We start from the raw sequence: 16,298 nt of genomic DNA, 5'->3' as shown, positions 1-16,298 counted from the left end.
TCCAGAGTGCCACTCGCTCGCACTCTGGGATTATCAACCTCCTAGTGGGATATCCGGCAATTCTTCCTTGCCCCCACCCATGGATCCAGAGGGCTTGCTTTCCCTCTGTCCCATCTTCCAGAGTGCCTTCTTTCACACACACACACGCTCCCCTTATTCGTGACTCGCTCCTTCGCAGGCTACGAGAACTGCACTACTAAAGGGTCCGCACTCAGGTGATCTCTTCGAGACCTCTCACTCATTCGCACTCTGGGATTACCAACCCCAACCGAACGGATAACTGCACAAACGCAAATACTTACTCCTCCCCGGAGTCTTCGATCGGTCTTCGTGCACAAAATTTAAGGGGTTCTGCAGATTCTTTTGCTCACTCCCGAGTCCGAATTAAAAGGGGTTCAGATATCCAGCGTTTTGGCCACGAGATCCTCAGACTGGGGGTATCCGAAGATAGGGCGCCTCCCCTATCTGGGGTTTCGCACCAAAAGATCTGGATCCGAGTCACGGCACTAAATTTGTTATTGATTAATTGTAATTTAGTGGGAAATAACCACTTCTCAATTTTTAGTGATGAATAAAATTTTATTAGCAAGCGGCGAGTGAGCAAAACAGCGCTGGGTGTGCCGGGAGTCTCTGCTCTACCAAGACACACACCTTACAGGACAGCACTGAGTCCCTTTATAGTGTAGGCTTCATCCATATTCATGATGGGCGTACCCTGAGGGGTCTGCAAAGTTGTAAACAAGTTTCCCGGGCTTTTCTCCTGTTTTCCCGGGCTTTTCTCAGGTTTCCGTCACAGAAGGGGGGATGACTCAGCACAAGTGTTTTTGTAGTGGCTTGGAGATGGGGGCCATTTTAGGTCCCTTCTAACAACTGATTTTAACAATAGAAACTATATACATATATCTTATTTCTTATTTACATAAGAGAATTACAAAACTGTTCGGCCACAACATCCTGACTACAACTTCTTTTTCCCCTTGAGATTTGAATAACAAATACCATATATGTTTTATTACAACAGGGAACCAGACTTTCTATGTCTGTATGTGGAAGAGGGAAAAAAAGCATCTCTCTCAACTATTCTAGCTAGACATACATACCTCCAAACCAGACAAAACTGGCTTACTCCTCTAACCCAGGAGGGAACACACAGTGTCCATCAGAGGCTAGAAAGGTCACAGAGCTTCTATTTTCCTTCTTCCAAACTAGTCCACAGATGGGAATCGGTGCAAAACAGAAACACACCACACCTTTGGTTTTGCTCCTCAATCACCTTCAGTAGCAGGGAAGTGTATGTCTGAAAGAGCATTTAAGCACAGAGTTAAGTCCAAACACCACAACTAATCTAGAGTTAAGACTTTAGTACTTGAACAACATGACTTTGCTTTCTGATAGATAAAACAAACATTTGCTTAGGTTTTTGATGCTGAACAACATTTAATATGTCCTTGTGAAATTAAGCTGAAACCACAGACAATAAAACTCAAATGCTAATCTTTTTAAAAATACCTTTTTTATCCATGTTTGCAAAGAATCAGAGTCTTGTGTAGGAAGGGGCTGTGCTATAAATGACAAATGTGTTCCTAAAGGCTCCAATTACCTAGTAACAAAGAAGGGAAATAACCAAACATTATGCTAACATTGGGTTGGTTTGCCATAGTTACATCCTCTGATGTTTCTGTGACTGGTGACCTTTCAGAATAAATACTACAGGGAATAGTCTGTTCTGTGAAATGCATTTCATTTTGTTCAAGAGGCCAATTTAGTGCTTTCAGGTTTTCACAAGGTCAATACAATCTATGTACACACAAAAAAAGAAAAACAGAACTACACAGACTTCTGTCTTTTCATTAGATACACTGTGAAAAAAAACCAAAACAATAGAAAGGAACTTCCAGGATCTCTCCCACACAGAAGGCAATTTGCATTTCACTGCAGGAACTTTAGTGTCACCAAAATCTTTGTTTTCTTGCAATAAAACATAACTAATACACACACTTGGTCTAATGGGAATTTAAGACTCAAAGAGACCATCTGGGTCATTGAAACAATTTCTTTGAATCAATGATTAACCTGAAAGGGTCTAAGAAACATATATGCCAAGTACCACAGAGCATAGATGATGTTCTATTATCTCACAACGTATGACTGAACACCTTGGGACCAAAGCATTATTTTGACACACATAAAGTCCTAATTATACACATTTATCATTCTTTTTAACCCAGAATGGTAAAACAGACTCCTTGATCTCATGAACACTGCTAATCAAATTTGCTGTATTTATCCTTAATTTTGACAGAGAAGTCAGATAAAGAAGCCTCGGAGTTACTTTGGTGCCAGACATTTCACACACGGGAAAAGAAAACAAAAGCATTGTGTAACTCCTGTACAACAGGAGACAGACATACCTTTTTTGTTTACAAAACCTCTGTATATCCACTGAAAAGAGAACTGATAGTGCTAAGACATCAACCCCTCATACTTTTTGTCTGACTGCTCTATATGTGGCAAGCACCAACTGATTTGCGTTTCCTCCCTTTATAAAATTTACTTAAAATACCAAAGGAGACATCTATCTTAATTTCATTTCCTCTTAGAAGGAAAAAAAAAAAAAAAAAAAGAAAGAAAGAAAAAAAAGAAAGAGAACAAGCACACAAACCAGACAGGAAGGTACAGCTACCCCTGCTGCAGTGGTTATGAGGCATCAGTGGTCATGGATTGCAAGTGAGAAAATCCCCACAAATTACATGACATGATCTAGTCTCCATTCACAAGCACAGCTGCAATCTAGCATAAGCTGGAATTGATACGCCTGACCTAAAATCCTAAACCAAGAAAAGCTGCCTGATTTATGACCTCCTTATTATTGCCAGTTTTCAGTCCTTAGATCCTCCCAGAACATATAAACTAAACAACGCACACATAAACCAAGTAATTTTTAGCATGGATTAATTCCCACATTTTGAAGCAAATGCAAACAGCACTGGATAGACACATCATGACTGTTTTCATAGGAGTAGCAAAAACTACCTAATCAATTAAAACATTAAAAAAAAATATATATATGAATTTCCTGCAGAGAGAAATAGGCTGGAACCCTACTTTCACTGAATGAGAAAGTCTGTGGTTAAAACATAAAAAAAATATTCTCTGCCCCTATTAAATTTGATTGTAAGCAGACTGATTTCAGTCACAGCACAGACTGGCATAAGGAAAAAGGAAGAAGACATAGTTCTACATTTAAATACTTTGCACTAATGGAGTGCTCTGTACCCACAGGTCTTCAGACACTTCATAAAGTGTGAATAACTGCTCATCTCCCATTTAAAGAAACAAAAGCAACAATGCTAAAACAAAAAGTAGTGAGAGAGCTGAGAAAGGACTTGCAGACAGGTCTCACCTCCAAACCGAAACACGTATTTGGATCAGTTTGACCCAAAATGAAAATTAAAATATCCATGCCCCCAACTGGAAAATTCAGTTGCAGTATTCCAGAGTCATTCTCCGATTTTTAACTCATTTGCCTAGGCAGGATCAGTGCTGACATGGAAATATGAAAGACTTCTGTTTGAAAAAAATCAGAATATCCTGATTTTCTTAAAAGGAATTCCCATTTTTCTCAGCCAGTCACAGATTCAGGAAACACCTTCAGTTCCTGAGAAGTTGAATTCTCAGCAAAATTGGCTATTAATTTAGCAGTGCTTTGCGTTGGCCGATTAGCAGTCAAACCTACATTTCATCAGACAGAACATGCTGTCTTCTATTTGATATGGCAGAGCCCTGGAAAGACTCCTCCTTCATGCTGTTTATTGAAAACAGGATCCATTTAGGTATAAAAACCAAACAAACAAGCAAAAAAACCCTCTTGCAGTTTCAGCAAGTTAACTCATCAGTATTGGCTTCTGTGATAGATAGTAAACTATTTATTCATCAAATTCAGTTAAAACAATGGAGAAGTAAATCACCACCTGAGCTGTGTAAAGCTAATATTGCTACATTGTATAAAACTAACCGACTAACAGCAAGCCTTAGCTTAACTAAAATAATAAATCAAGGCTGTGTAGGGGGTAGGTAGAAGATATAGTGGTGCGTCCTTATCAGAGCTTTAACAGAGACATGTAGAGACAAGAGGCAAGCAGAGACATGTCAGAGAACTACAGAGGCTGCGCAGAACCTTGGGGTGAAAAGTTCAACGGCGAGGAAGAGGAGATACTTCATCTCTACGACCACTATTCAGGACTCTGCGACCACCGCCCAGAACTGTTGAAGTTTACTGCGCAGAGAAACCTCATTAAAATATGAAGCGGGGGTAGGCGGGGATAGATTATGAATATATATGAGAGTTTCATTAATATACATCACTTTGTAACACATAAGCAAGACAAAAAAACTTCGAAAGTGCGCGCCATTGGTGGAGTTGAACTCCCCGGCCGCCCAGCGCTGTTTTGCTTGTTGCCGCTTGCTAAATAAACAATTGGAATTTTTATTGGCCCTGTCTCACATCAATTTGAGAATTTACCTATAACAGCTTCCTTTGTTGAAGCACCTTGAGCCTATTAGAAACATACACCTTCACTGACATCTTGCTGTTCTGCTTGGAAAATTCAGCAAAAAGCTACCTATTTATCTTTGCATGTACATCCACATAAGTTATGTCAGCTGGCTGTCACCAGTGTGACCAAAGTTCTAGGCACACAGGTTACTGACCTCAAAACACACTGTTTGAAGTCCTTGTTTGACATAATTTGTGTTATTCTCTACGTCAATAGCTATTTCATCTGTTGTCTACTATATTTACAACTGAACAAAATAAAGAGAATAGAAACTATTACTCAATGCAGTTTTCCTTAGACATTCTCCTGTCTCACTACAGGAATAATTTCAGCTATGCTAGCAAATATCCTACCTTTTAAGAATAAGGATGTATAGGTATCTGCAATGAACATGAATAATTTCTAATGTTATTAAAAACTCAAAACTTCCAATTTAAGAATCATAGTTGAGAAACATGAACCCCTCACAAAAATGTGCCTGACTTTCCTCTTCATTACTTCAGCTGAAAATCATTCAGAACTACTACAATAAAATCATGCTCCATATTTTCACTGCACGATGAACATGCAATGTGGAGGTAGTATCTGACTTTTTTTAGGGAAGAGTGTACGTATAGCCAAATGAAACTGCGTTCCCAGCAACCAATAACACTGAACTTTGATATGAATTAATGATACAGAGGAAGGGCAGGAACAAAGGGAACTGGGGGGCAAAGGGGAAGATAAGCAACAGACTTGCCTAAAAAGAGGCCAGAAATCCCAAACTTGTGGTCTGTGTTCTCTTCCCATCAGAGGCAGGCATGGGCATTAGCTGTGGTTTCAACAGATCAGACCTGCATTGTGATATTCCCTTACAAACTGCAGCCAAGGAGGAGGGGCAGGGCAGGGAGAAAAAAAGAAAGAGAACAGAGACAGGGGGTTACAGCCAACAATACAATATATCCATCCCAAACAAAGATGGCATGGATCTTCCATCATCCCCATGTCAATGTTCTCAATAATATTCATCAAACAATTTATTAAGAATTCTGAGGTGAAAAGTTTGTTCATAGGAATGTTCCTGTGATGAGGCTTTAATAAATCACAGTTCCTGTATGGAAAGAAATACATACCACATTAGACTTCCCTTGTCAAAGTTCACTGCTGAGATTCTTGGTGGCCACAGCTGCTTTAGACACCCAGTAGCTACTACAGCATTCACCTAAAACTGAAACCAAAACATCAGATAAGAAAAATTGGCATGTGTAACACATACTCAAGCAGCACTGTGGCATAATTTGCAGCGTATAGCTACATTTGTTATACCTGAAATCAAGCCTCATGTTTATTTGTAACAGCAATAGCCATCTGATTAAAAAAATAATAAAACTATAGCATCTATTTCTGAATCATTTGTCTTGGATAATTAATTTGCCAAGAGCATGAGTCACCCAGTTAGAAATGAGTTAGAAAATTACTCATTTCTAACTTTATACTAATATTATCCTTAAAATAAAAGGATTCCTCCCTTACCCCTAAATTATTGCATGTTTTGTTTCTTTTCACAATGCCAAAATCTGCTTTATACAGAATTTTTGGATTGTTGGAATAATTATCTTAGGTTTATAACACCATTCACCCAGAAAGATCTTACGGTGCTTTATAAATGTCTGTGTATTCTTCAGTGCACCCACATACATGATGCAGTACATGACAGTACTTGGCAACACTATACAAAAGCACCTGACTGGAACTGCAGTCAGATCCTATAATCTGTTGAAACAGCAAAGGGAAACTCAGATGCACAAAACTGAATTACTAACAACAGAATTTTGCTGTTTACAGCTCAGTTTTTGCAAAATGGGGTTTATTCTGACTACAGAGGGTCAGATCAGCCAGTGCTTGGTAACACTCATCATTTCAGTGGAAACCTTTCAATTTCTTCAGATTTCAGCTGTGAGCAAACTTTCAGTAAGGAAGCCTGGCCTGCTTCAAAACTCTTCTCATCCTTGGCTGCAGCATGTTGTGACAACATCAGGGCAGCATTAAATGGAGAACTTTATGCTGAACAACATTTGGAAATACTCTCTCTAACTCTGCAAGTCTGGATATGCCCAAAGGCTGCAATCCAGCCAGCCTCCTGCATATTTGACTCCTTGCTGAAGAATTGCCAAAGATGCAACTTCAGAAGCAATTTAGCCAATCTAAGACTGCCTAATAGATGAGAAGCAGCCCTGCTCTTTTGTCCCACCAGCATTTCTGCCTGCTCTTCTGCTGTCCCAGCACCTGTTTGGCCACATGGATCTACTTGCTGATTTGGCTGAAAATAATGGTATAAAAACATGTTTAAAAAACTAGCTGCTCATTAATCAACCCTTTGAGAAGCAACAGAGACTTCATGAGTTTTCATCATCTTTCATCTGCTGGTGCACTTTCAGGGAAGAAGACTGTGCTTCTCTTCAAGGACTGCGAAGAACACTGTAGTCCCATCGCATGGCACAAATACAGGCTCTTCTTTTCAGGAGTATGACTTCATTCTATGCAGGGCAGATGTCTAGTGTGTATTAAGCTCCCTGCCTTCTGTTTTTCCTACAGGATGGGCAATGGCCAGCCTGAAATACTACTAAAATATAAGCTTACAAAAGAAAAAAAAAGGAAGATGAGCTCAGACCAAAACAGGAAATGCCCTGGGCCATTTGTTATTGTCAAAGAGCCATTATTTTCAAGTCCTTTAAAGATGTGACTGGTTAAGAAATTTGTTTTCTAAATGTTAATTCCTTGCCCTTTTATCATGCTTTAGGATAACTGTGTTACCCAATATTAGACATTAAATTTAACATCTAAACTAAGAGGCTAGAAAGCAAGGTTCCTCCAGGGGGCAATTCAGGTTATGGTTATATTGCTTAGCTGTACCATGTAGCATAACTGGAAAGAACAAGAGTTTAACTTAGGCCTGAAACTATTCTGAGCATTTCTCACCACTGGCTCTACAGGAAGCCCAAGTTAAAACATCTGAAGGTCAGTGGCATGACTATCCCACTCCAGTCACATCTTCACTTAAGTTCAAGGAGAAGCCCTGAGTGCCCAAAACCATGATGACATTCCGAGGAATGGTACATAACATCAGAGAATGGCACTAGTTTCTGAGGTCAAGACAGACAGTTGACACTTGCCAAGGATAAAAGAAGCTCTGTCTTGGGTGTCAGAGCCAGAAAGATGAGTAATACTACACTGAAATACTGTAATGGCTGCACTGTAACATATCCTGCTCCTTGGATTTAGCCCATGTTACATGAGCAGTAAGCTTCTTACTCTTGAACCACATCTTTTTGAGGCACCTTATATTTTTGAGACACAGAAGTGTCCAGTCTTCTGGCTTCTACACAGAACTATATATACATATATATATGTACACACACCCCCCCCTTTAGTGGAGATCTTTCAGTTTCTTCAGCTATCAGATAAATATCTGATATTTATTTAGATATATCTTGGTATCTTGGCCAGTTTCCCCATTTCAGAATGGCATGACTCTAGATATGTATTGACTTCATGTTCCAATTTATTTACCTTGTTAAGCTTCTAGTAAGAGGACAGCAACAGTTGAGAACGTAATGAGCAACAGAATGCCTTTGGTAAAGTTTTCTGGGCTGTTCTGAGGGCTCTGGGACCATTAGACAGCTATTTACAGCCTCTGTTTTACATAACACTACAAAAGAAGAAACAGTATTCTCAAAAAAGTAATCCTAAGGATTAAAGCTTGAATTTCTTACACCATGAAGAATTTCCATAAGCAGCCTGGAACTGAAATAAAACTTCTGAAACCTCAGTTGAAATAAAATTCAAACATATGTTTCATTTCAGGAAAGTCAATCCTGAGATTTTTACCTTTAAATAATGGTTACCCATGTTGGTATTTACACAGCTCTGTGGATGATTGAAAAAGAATCAACAACACATGGAGAGAAATAGTTTTACTAGTAAGATTTGGAATTCATGCCCAGCCCTTAACCTGGAGGTTTCAAGCTAACATACTGTCTGCAAAAAAAAATAATTAACATCATGTATGGCAAAAAGTGCAAAACAGGCCTAGTCCCAGACTTAGAGATAAAAAGACATTATGCAAATATTTGCAGAACATAGGCACAGGTTTAGAAATTAAAAAAAAAAAAAAAGAAAAAGAAAAAAGGGGACATTTTAGGGAACCAAACAATATTTGGATACACAGTTCAAACACCCTTCATGAAATATAAGCAGCACATATAAAAAACATTTTCTGAAGTAGCCAGTGTTCCTGTACTGTATCTGTCCTTCTGCATTAACCATACCACTCTATTTTTATGTCCAAAGGATGTAACCTTGAAACCCATAGGAAAACTAAGATGGCTGTGTGAAAACAGCGGCAAAGCTCATACTGACTTCTCTAAGTACAGGATTCGATTTATTATTCCAGCTGTATAGCCATTTCTAACAGTATGTCCTGAGACATCAGTAGAATGTCGACTAGGAGAGAAGAATATTACACACCTAGTTGATACCAACCGTCACTCTTTCTGCTTGTGCTTTCTATGGCAAGGTTTTCAGTTATGTGATTACCAGTAACTCAAAAATGCCTGGTTTACATGATTCAGCATGATCACAACCCAAAGTGAGACAGTGTACCGGCTCTGGCTGGGATGGAGTTAATTTTCTGGGGCACATCACAAATGCCCCAGAAACTATATTTAGCAACCAGTTCTACGGAAAAGCCATCTATGCAGACTTTTCTTAAAAATAAGACAGCACGCAATTTAAGAGCAGTCATCTTTTCTTGTATAAATACACTTTCACAAAAAAACCTTTGACCGTATATTTTTTAAACAATAGTTTTACTATTCACAACATGTATCTTAAATACCTGATAGCTAAGCTATTTGCTACATGACTATGAATCAGTCAGACAAAACAGACTGAATGTTTTGACATTTGACAACAAATTGCATCAGACATTGACACTGACAAACAAAATGAATCAAACAGACAAAACATTTACAGGACAAATACTTGTGTCACAATGTGAAAACAGTTCTTACCATTTTCTCCAACGGAGGCCACTTTTGCTGTTACATTGACTACTGTGATACTGTGTTGTTTGGCCTGATCAGCCAACTCCTGTCTAAATGCTTCAGCCCCTTTCAGCAATAAAGAAGTAAAATACTTAGCCATCACTGGTGGTCTTACAGCATCTGTGCCAGAGTTACAGAAAGACCCTAGAAAACGCAGAAGAAAAATAAAAGTTGGGTTTTTTTCCCCTCCAGTTAGTAAAGCTTCAGTTTCCTTTGGTAGTAAAACATATAAATATATATATACGCACATACACACACAAAATATTTCTCAATTATTATTCATCTTGAGAGTCTATTAAATTTTACTCCAGATTGGCAGTTTAAATGAGTAGGGTATGTCACAGAAACATTTAAGAAACATACTTTATCATCATTTATGCTGTGATGATGTTAAAAAGCTCCTGTGAGGTTAAGAATGCACTGTATTAGGCAAACATGAGTACAACTGCGCTAATGGAAGGCCCTAATGATCCTGCCTTGAAAAGCTTCCTAATCATAGTAACAAAAGATTTAAATGGATGGATGGATGGATGGATGGATGGATGGATGGATGGATGGATGGATGTAAAAAATATACAGCACACTAATACTGAAAAAAACTGCATTACTAATTCCTCAAAATATCCAAGCCATTCACTTATTTTAGTTGCTAGAGCCAGTATAGAACACTATTACTGTGAGGCACTTGGTTACACACGCTTCTTTAAGAGCTGTTCGAATTAAAGTAACCTGAGAACCTAAGTACACTCATACACTTGGTAAGCGTAATGATCCAAGACACACAATTATGTTTTCAGGTACATTTTTAAGCCTGTTGATGAGAGATAGAAGTTTCTGATTTCAAAATGCTAGATCTGACCTTCAAAACAGTAATCATTTATATTACCGTATTGCAGAGAATAATCGATTTTGAAACTATTTGGTTTAATTACAAGATTAAAAGGTTGGTTAAAGCTGAAATGATCTCTTTAGCTCATCAGAGAATTATGCAATAAATCAAAGGGTAGAATGAATAACCAGGGTGGAGGGAGAAACAGCAATAGCTTTTTTGTCTCAGTTGCACTCTTTCCAAGGACTAAGTCTTGAGTTATTCAAATTGAACAACATACATCTTAGTAAATATAGTTCAAATCTTCTCCTATGTAAAACAATACAGCTCCTGCTCAAGGAGTAATACTATGTTTGCCATGTACATGCTTTCAAATGAAGCTATGAAGATTTGAAAATTATATGCTGAGCACATGTAGCACATTTTTATAACACAAAACCCTGTCATGGGACCAGGTGGCCTCAATGCATCTATGAAAAGCACACATGCAGCAGTACCTAAACATGCCTTAACACAACCATGCCTCCAGCTGTGAGCTCCCTGTCTCTTCTCTTCTCAGTGAATGACTTTAAACGACCACAGGGCAACAGGCAACCCCAACACCTTACTTGCCACAGCAGCCAGCCCTGGCGCTGGGAAGCCGCCAGAGGCCAAGTGTCAAGGCCCGCGTCCAGCACCAGGCGCTATGGCTTGCCTCCAGCAGCCCATCAGCGATCCCCTCCTTCCTCCCCAGGCCCCCGGCTGGCTATTTCACACTGCCATGTGCTGCTCAAGCCCCCTCTTTGCCGGTGGGTCTGGGATTCATTTTCCAGACTGTATTTTATGCTTCCAGAGCACCTCAAGGGAGCGGCCTCATGACCATCCGCCAACTCCTTCCTCCCACCCTGCCCGAACTCCCGCAATTACTCAGTTAACCAAATTACCCACGAAACAGCCGCAGCATTTGGAGGCTGGCGGCTGGCAGAAAGCCCCTGCCCCTGGGGAAAGGGCCCCGACTACAGATACCGCCGGGGACGGCTGCGGCTCCGGCCCCACACCGCCGCGGGGCTCCAGCCAGCCACCCCCCACCCTGCAGGGCCAGACCCCGCCTGCTCCAGGCCGGGGACGCCCAGCCCCGCTCGGATCTCCCGGGCCTCGACGCTGTCACCTGCCCCCGGGGTGACGCCTCCCGAGCTGGGGAGCGCCCGCGGCAGCCCCCAGGCTGGGCGCCTTCTGCCGGGGCTGGGCGCGAGGGCCCGGCGGGGTCGGGGCGGCGGCGGGTGGGCTGTGGCCTCGCTTCGCGCCGAGGCGGCTTCCGCCAGCGCTGCCGGGCCAGCGGGGCCGGTGGGGCCTTGACGGTGGGGCCGAGGTGCTACGGCTGGACGTTACGGCGGGCCTCGCGCTCCGGGCCCCGTCACCTTGTCTCCCGTCGTTAATTTGACGTAAGTTCAGGTCCCTTTGAAGGAAGAGACGCTGTGCTGGCCGACTGACACCGGACCGCAACGTGAATATCGTCTGCTTGCCAGTGACTGCCTCTGCGCCCCTCGGTTCAAGGGAAGGCTTGAACGTATGCACGCTGATGCACAACAATTACACGGACAAACTCAAGTCATTTTTCTCTTAAGTTTGTGCCTTTAAAGCTAATCTTGAGCAGGAAACAAGCAAATAGTTGAAGAATTGAAAGTCAGCTGTGGAAAAAATATATTGGATGAACTGGGAAATGTGACACTGAAGAAGCAGCTTATTGCTTAAAAGACATAAAGGAAAATATACCTATATCAGTAAAGAAGAATGCACAAATCAACAGCCTGCAAAGTCATGAGTTCACAAAATCAGCTGTATATGACTTAGAAATAATGTCACCTGAAGGCAATTGATGGCACTGGGCCAACGAGGGTACCACTATATAGGTTCAAATTAAAGGCAGTGTGAAATGCACCCACAGGACTGTGCAAATCACAAGACAAATGACACGCACTGCCCTGAAAGACAGGTGAAAAGGGGCTGATATGGCAGACTACCAAGAAGGTAACGCAGCACACCATTTTCCTCCAAGGCACCTCTGTGACAAGGAACGGGAGCTTTCCTGCCAGTCAGCTCCAAACAAGCCCTGCAGAAGAAGGACTCTCCTCCAACCAGGATGGGAAGGCAGCGCTGTCAGGGCACAGGGAAGCGCAGCAGAACCAGGAGTGCTGAGGGGAAACTGAAGTGCTTTGTCAGTTCCCCGGGGAAGATGAGTTGAGTACAAAGACGCTGAAGCCAGTTCTGGTTTGGCTGCTGCTCAGATGTGCTGAAGGATGCTGGGCCAAGTCCCAGAAGTGTTGACTGTGTCTCTAATTTCTTCTGACAGCAGTGTAAAAGCTACCCGAGATACGCTGTCTCAGAGGGCATCATCTCATCACTCTGATGAGGAGACTATCCACAACTTTTCAATCCTGTCCCAAATATAAGGAGCATAAGTTTCTAAGGGTAATGACGAGAGCTGTAACAAGTAATTCATAAAAAAAATCTTTTCCCCTTGCAGAGTGGCACCCTTGCTCCACAAGTTATAGAGGACTTAAAAAGAAACATAATCAAATTTCAGGAGCTAATGAGTTAACACTTTTGGCAGCAGATATTTTTGTTGCAACTGGCTGTCCTTGCACAAACTACTTTAAGGAGAATATATTGGTGAAAAGCCATATAGGTTATTTACATAGATAGAGTTTCATCATCTCCCACTCCAAAACAGGCTGGGTTGGTTATGCTGATGTAATGTTTTCTTTATCATGGTTTGTGTGAGGCTAGGAGCACATGTTAGATTGTGTTTTGCTCTTTTAGTATGTTGATGGTAGTCCTTTGAGATACTAGTTTAAATTACGCAGCATGTGCAGTATTTTAAAATCAGTTTCAGAAATCTAATATTCAAACAAAACCAAAATACTGCGTGTACTATGAGCTTTGTTATGCCCCAAGTTCTGCAGAAAACAGCACCCAACATTTTTAGGAATATACCTTGAAAAATATTCCGAGAAGATCTTCAGTTTTCCTTTTCAACAAGTAGAAGAGAACAACTTTCAGGTTTGCTCGCAGGAGCTAATTTTCCCCTTTATTTGAGAACCATTCTCAGTCCCTTCCTGGTATGAAAAAGGTGGTTTGGCATTAGGTTAGTTCAGTAGTTTGAATTCACTGTTCTGTTCAGGATAGAAACTAAAATACTTTTTAAAAAGTTAGCCTAAGTCTTAAAGAATGTCTACAAGAGCTTTTCGGTTTTGTTTGGCAAGCAATTTCAAATCCAAAATCGCATCACTTTCTGCTGTTAAAACACACCGACTCTTGCAACATGGCCTGCATCTGAACTGAAATCAAGCACACATCTTTTACTGATACGACACAACCTCTGTTTAACGAAAGATGGGATATAATCTTAAAGACAACCTCATCAAAGCAGCTGATACAGGATCTGTGTAGAATTATTCTTTTACAGAATTGCTTGCACTAGCTGGCATTTTCTTCAAATGAAAGACAAACGTTTGGTTTTGGTAGTTATTGACTACTTTCAAGTTACTTTTCCTTTTATTTCAATTTAAAACAGGCAGACATTCTTTATTAAAGTTCAAAGAATTCCTGTCTGAGTCTAAAGAGAAACTTATGGTGATTTTTGTTACCTAAATCCGTACATTTCCATACCCTGACATTCTAGAAAAGGATGATCTGTTTGGCATTATGATACTGTTTTGAAAATGAAGCCAAAGGATTTCTCTTACTGATGTTTAAGAAATTAAATCCCTATCATGCAAACCTGGTACCAAACAGTAATTTCCACCTGGGGAAAGTTTTAAACAAAGATACCTTACAAAGTGTTTTCTACAGCTGTCACTCTGTCAGTATTGTAATCCAGGATGAGGAACAAGACAGCCTGAATTTAAAATTGGAGTTTCCCAATTGTGCTGATCCCTGCTCCGATATAGGGCATCTGCAGCTTGAGCACGTCACCTGGCCTCTTCCCTTTCACTGCCTGCAAACAGTGATTATATACAGACTGCAAAGCCTCAGCTTGCCTCTCAGCCTGCAGAACGCCTGTGGAAATAGCATCACTTTCATCACCCAGAGTATCGACAAGCTCGAACTTACATACATCCTTCTGCCAGACCTGAGGGACCAAAGCCCGGGCACTGCAGACGGCGAGGCAGGCAGGTGAGGGCAGGCTGCGGGGCAGGCCCGGCAAGGCCAGGGCGCCTTCCCGGGGCAGTCGAGGTCGTGCTGCCGCTGAGAGGGCGGGCCCTGGCGGCTCTGGGTGCCTGCAACACAGAAGCCTCAGAGAACACCCCTCGCAGCGCAGCGTGCCCCCACTGCGAAGCCCAGCCGCCGCCTCAGAGGAAACCTCCCCCCCGCACCGCCAGCCGGGCTGCCCGGCCCGGCCCGGCCCCGCCGCGTGCCCCCCCCCAGACTACATTTCCCGCCGAGCCTTTCGCCGCGGCAACGTCCGCCCTCCCTTGCCGGCGGTCGCGTGACGGCGCCGAGCTCTGCCATTGGTCAGATTTGAAAAGAATTGCGGCCGTGCCTTAGTTTTGTTGGTGAGTCGCAACGGTTGCTAGGGCCGCTCAGCAGAGCCGAGCGGCTCTCGCCTGGCGGAGGTCGGTGGCTGGGCTCGCTCAGCCTGCCGTGCGCTCTCCGGTAAGGGGTTGTGGGGCTGTCGGGCTGCCGGCCGCTCGCTAGAGGAGGGAAGGAGGCGGCGGTTTCGACCTCGGGGTCGCGGAGCTGGGAAGCGGTGCTGGGGGGGTCTGCGTGGCGGGCGGTGCTGAGGGGTCTGCGTGGCAGGCGGTGCTGAGGCCTCTTCCCCTCGCTTCTCCCCTGGCACTACGGTGGGTGAAAACTTGTGGAGCGGGGGATGTGTGTGTGAAAACTTTTAGGTACTGCTGAGGGGCGTGCAAGTCACGGGTAGCGTCCAGGGCTATGACCAGGCCATGCGGCAGTGTCCCGTAAGAACGGGACAACACTGCGAAGCCTTGCAGTGAGAGATTGGTAATTGCGGAGGAAAACTTTTCTTTTAAATTTTTTAAAGTGTAAGTACTGATGCGTTATGTTTCTTTATAAGCTGCCAGCTGTGAGGTTTGGAGCCTTTTCAACCCTTGTGCTGTCTGACAGTGCTACAGGTTGTGTGTGTACCGTGACCAGGTTTTGCTTTGTGTGCCATTCTGGATACCCTTCTCTTAAGGTGTCTGCAGCTCTAAACTCTGTTGTCACGATAAGCAGAATTAGAATAACGTATCCCAGTATACAAGTACATTTTAGAGGCTACAGCCGGGCAGTATACCTGTTTACCCCAGAACATCTAAGGTAATTACAGTGCTGTATGACACAATGTGCAGACAGATGGACAGTTTGCATCTTGTGTTTTACATGCTATTAGTGGTTCAACCTGACTTATCTGAATGCTGGGCTCATATGAATGCTTTGAATTCCAGCTTTGCATACATAGCTTAATGTTTGTATTTTGCCCCTTAGGTAAAAAAGCACAGAGTGAGAGCATAATCTCGACAAATCACACTTTAAAATAAGCTTATATTTAAAACAACTAAACTGTCAGTTACCTAACAACTATGTTTCCTGTCAAGGTCTGGTAAGAGTTTTGCCCTGTGACTTTGTGTAGCTGATGAGGAAGACTTCTAGATCGTGACAGCACAGGTATGTTTCTTTCCAGTAGTAGCTTATTCCCAACTTGGTGTTTGTTCAAGCTTTGTCAGTATTTCAGGCCAAGTTTTTCCTGGTTTTCATATAGTTGTCTGACAAAAATAAGAACTGTAGATTAAACTAAACATTGCTGCTTAGTTTATGTATAGCTTTACCTCATTTGCCTCTTGGTGAAGT

At 42.2% G+C, this 16,298-nt stretch overlaps 1 protein-coding gene and 1 long non-coding RNA gene across 2 annotated transcripts in view; one reads left to right on the top strand and one right to left on the bottom strand.

The window, feature by feature from the left end:
- Positions 1–563: 563 nt before the first annotated feature.
- LOC141938506 (uncharacterized) lies at positions 564–13,558 on the bottom strand. The gene is made up of 5 exons (XR_012627316.1): positions 13,443–13,558; positions 9,608–9,784; positions 5,669–5,763; positions 5,296–5,414; positions 564–1,297 (listed from the first exon to the last, which is right to left on the bottom strand). It is a non-coding gene; the product is annotated as an uncharacterized LOC141938506 (long non-coding RNA).
- Positions 13,559–15,033: 1,475 nt separating this feature from the next.
- LOC141938502 (kinesin-like protein KIF20B) overlaps positions 15,034–16,298 on the top strand; it is a 38,128-nt gene continuing 36,863 nt past the window's right edge. The window contains exons 1-2 of the mRNA XM_074857351.1: positions 15,034–15,104; positions 16,046–16,115. The gene's annotated coding sequence lies outside the window, so the exon portion shown is untranslated. The remainder of the gene's footprint in view (positions 15,105–16,045; positions 16,116–16,298) is intronic.

The sequence above is a fragment of the Strix uralensis genome, unplaced genomic scaffold (genome assembly GCF_047716275.1).
Source record: "Strix uralensis isolate ZFMK-TIS-50842 unplaced genomic scaffold, bStrUra1 scaffold_123, whole genome shotgun sequence".
In the NCBI taxonomy this organism is placed as follows: domain Eukaryota; kingdom Metazoa; phylum Chordata; class Aves; order Strigiformes; family Strigidae; genus Strix; species Strix uralensis.
Note: the sequence above shows the minus strand (reverse complement) of the source record. Positions and strands in the feature narration are given on the sequence as shown.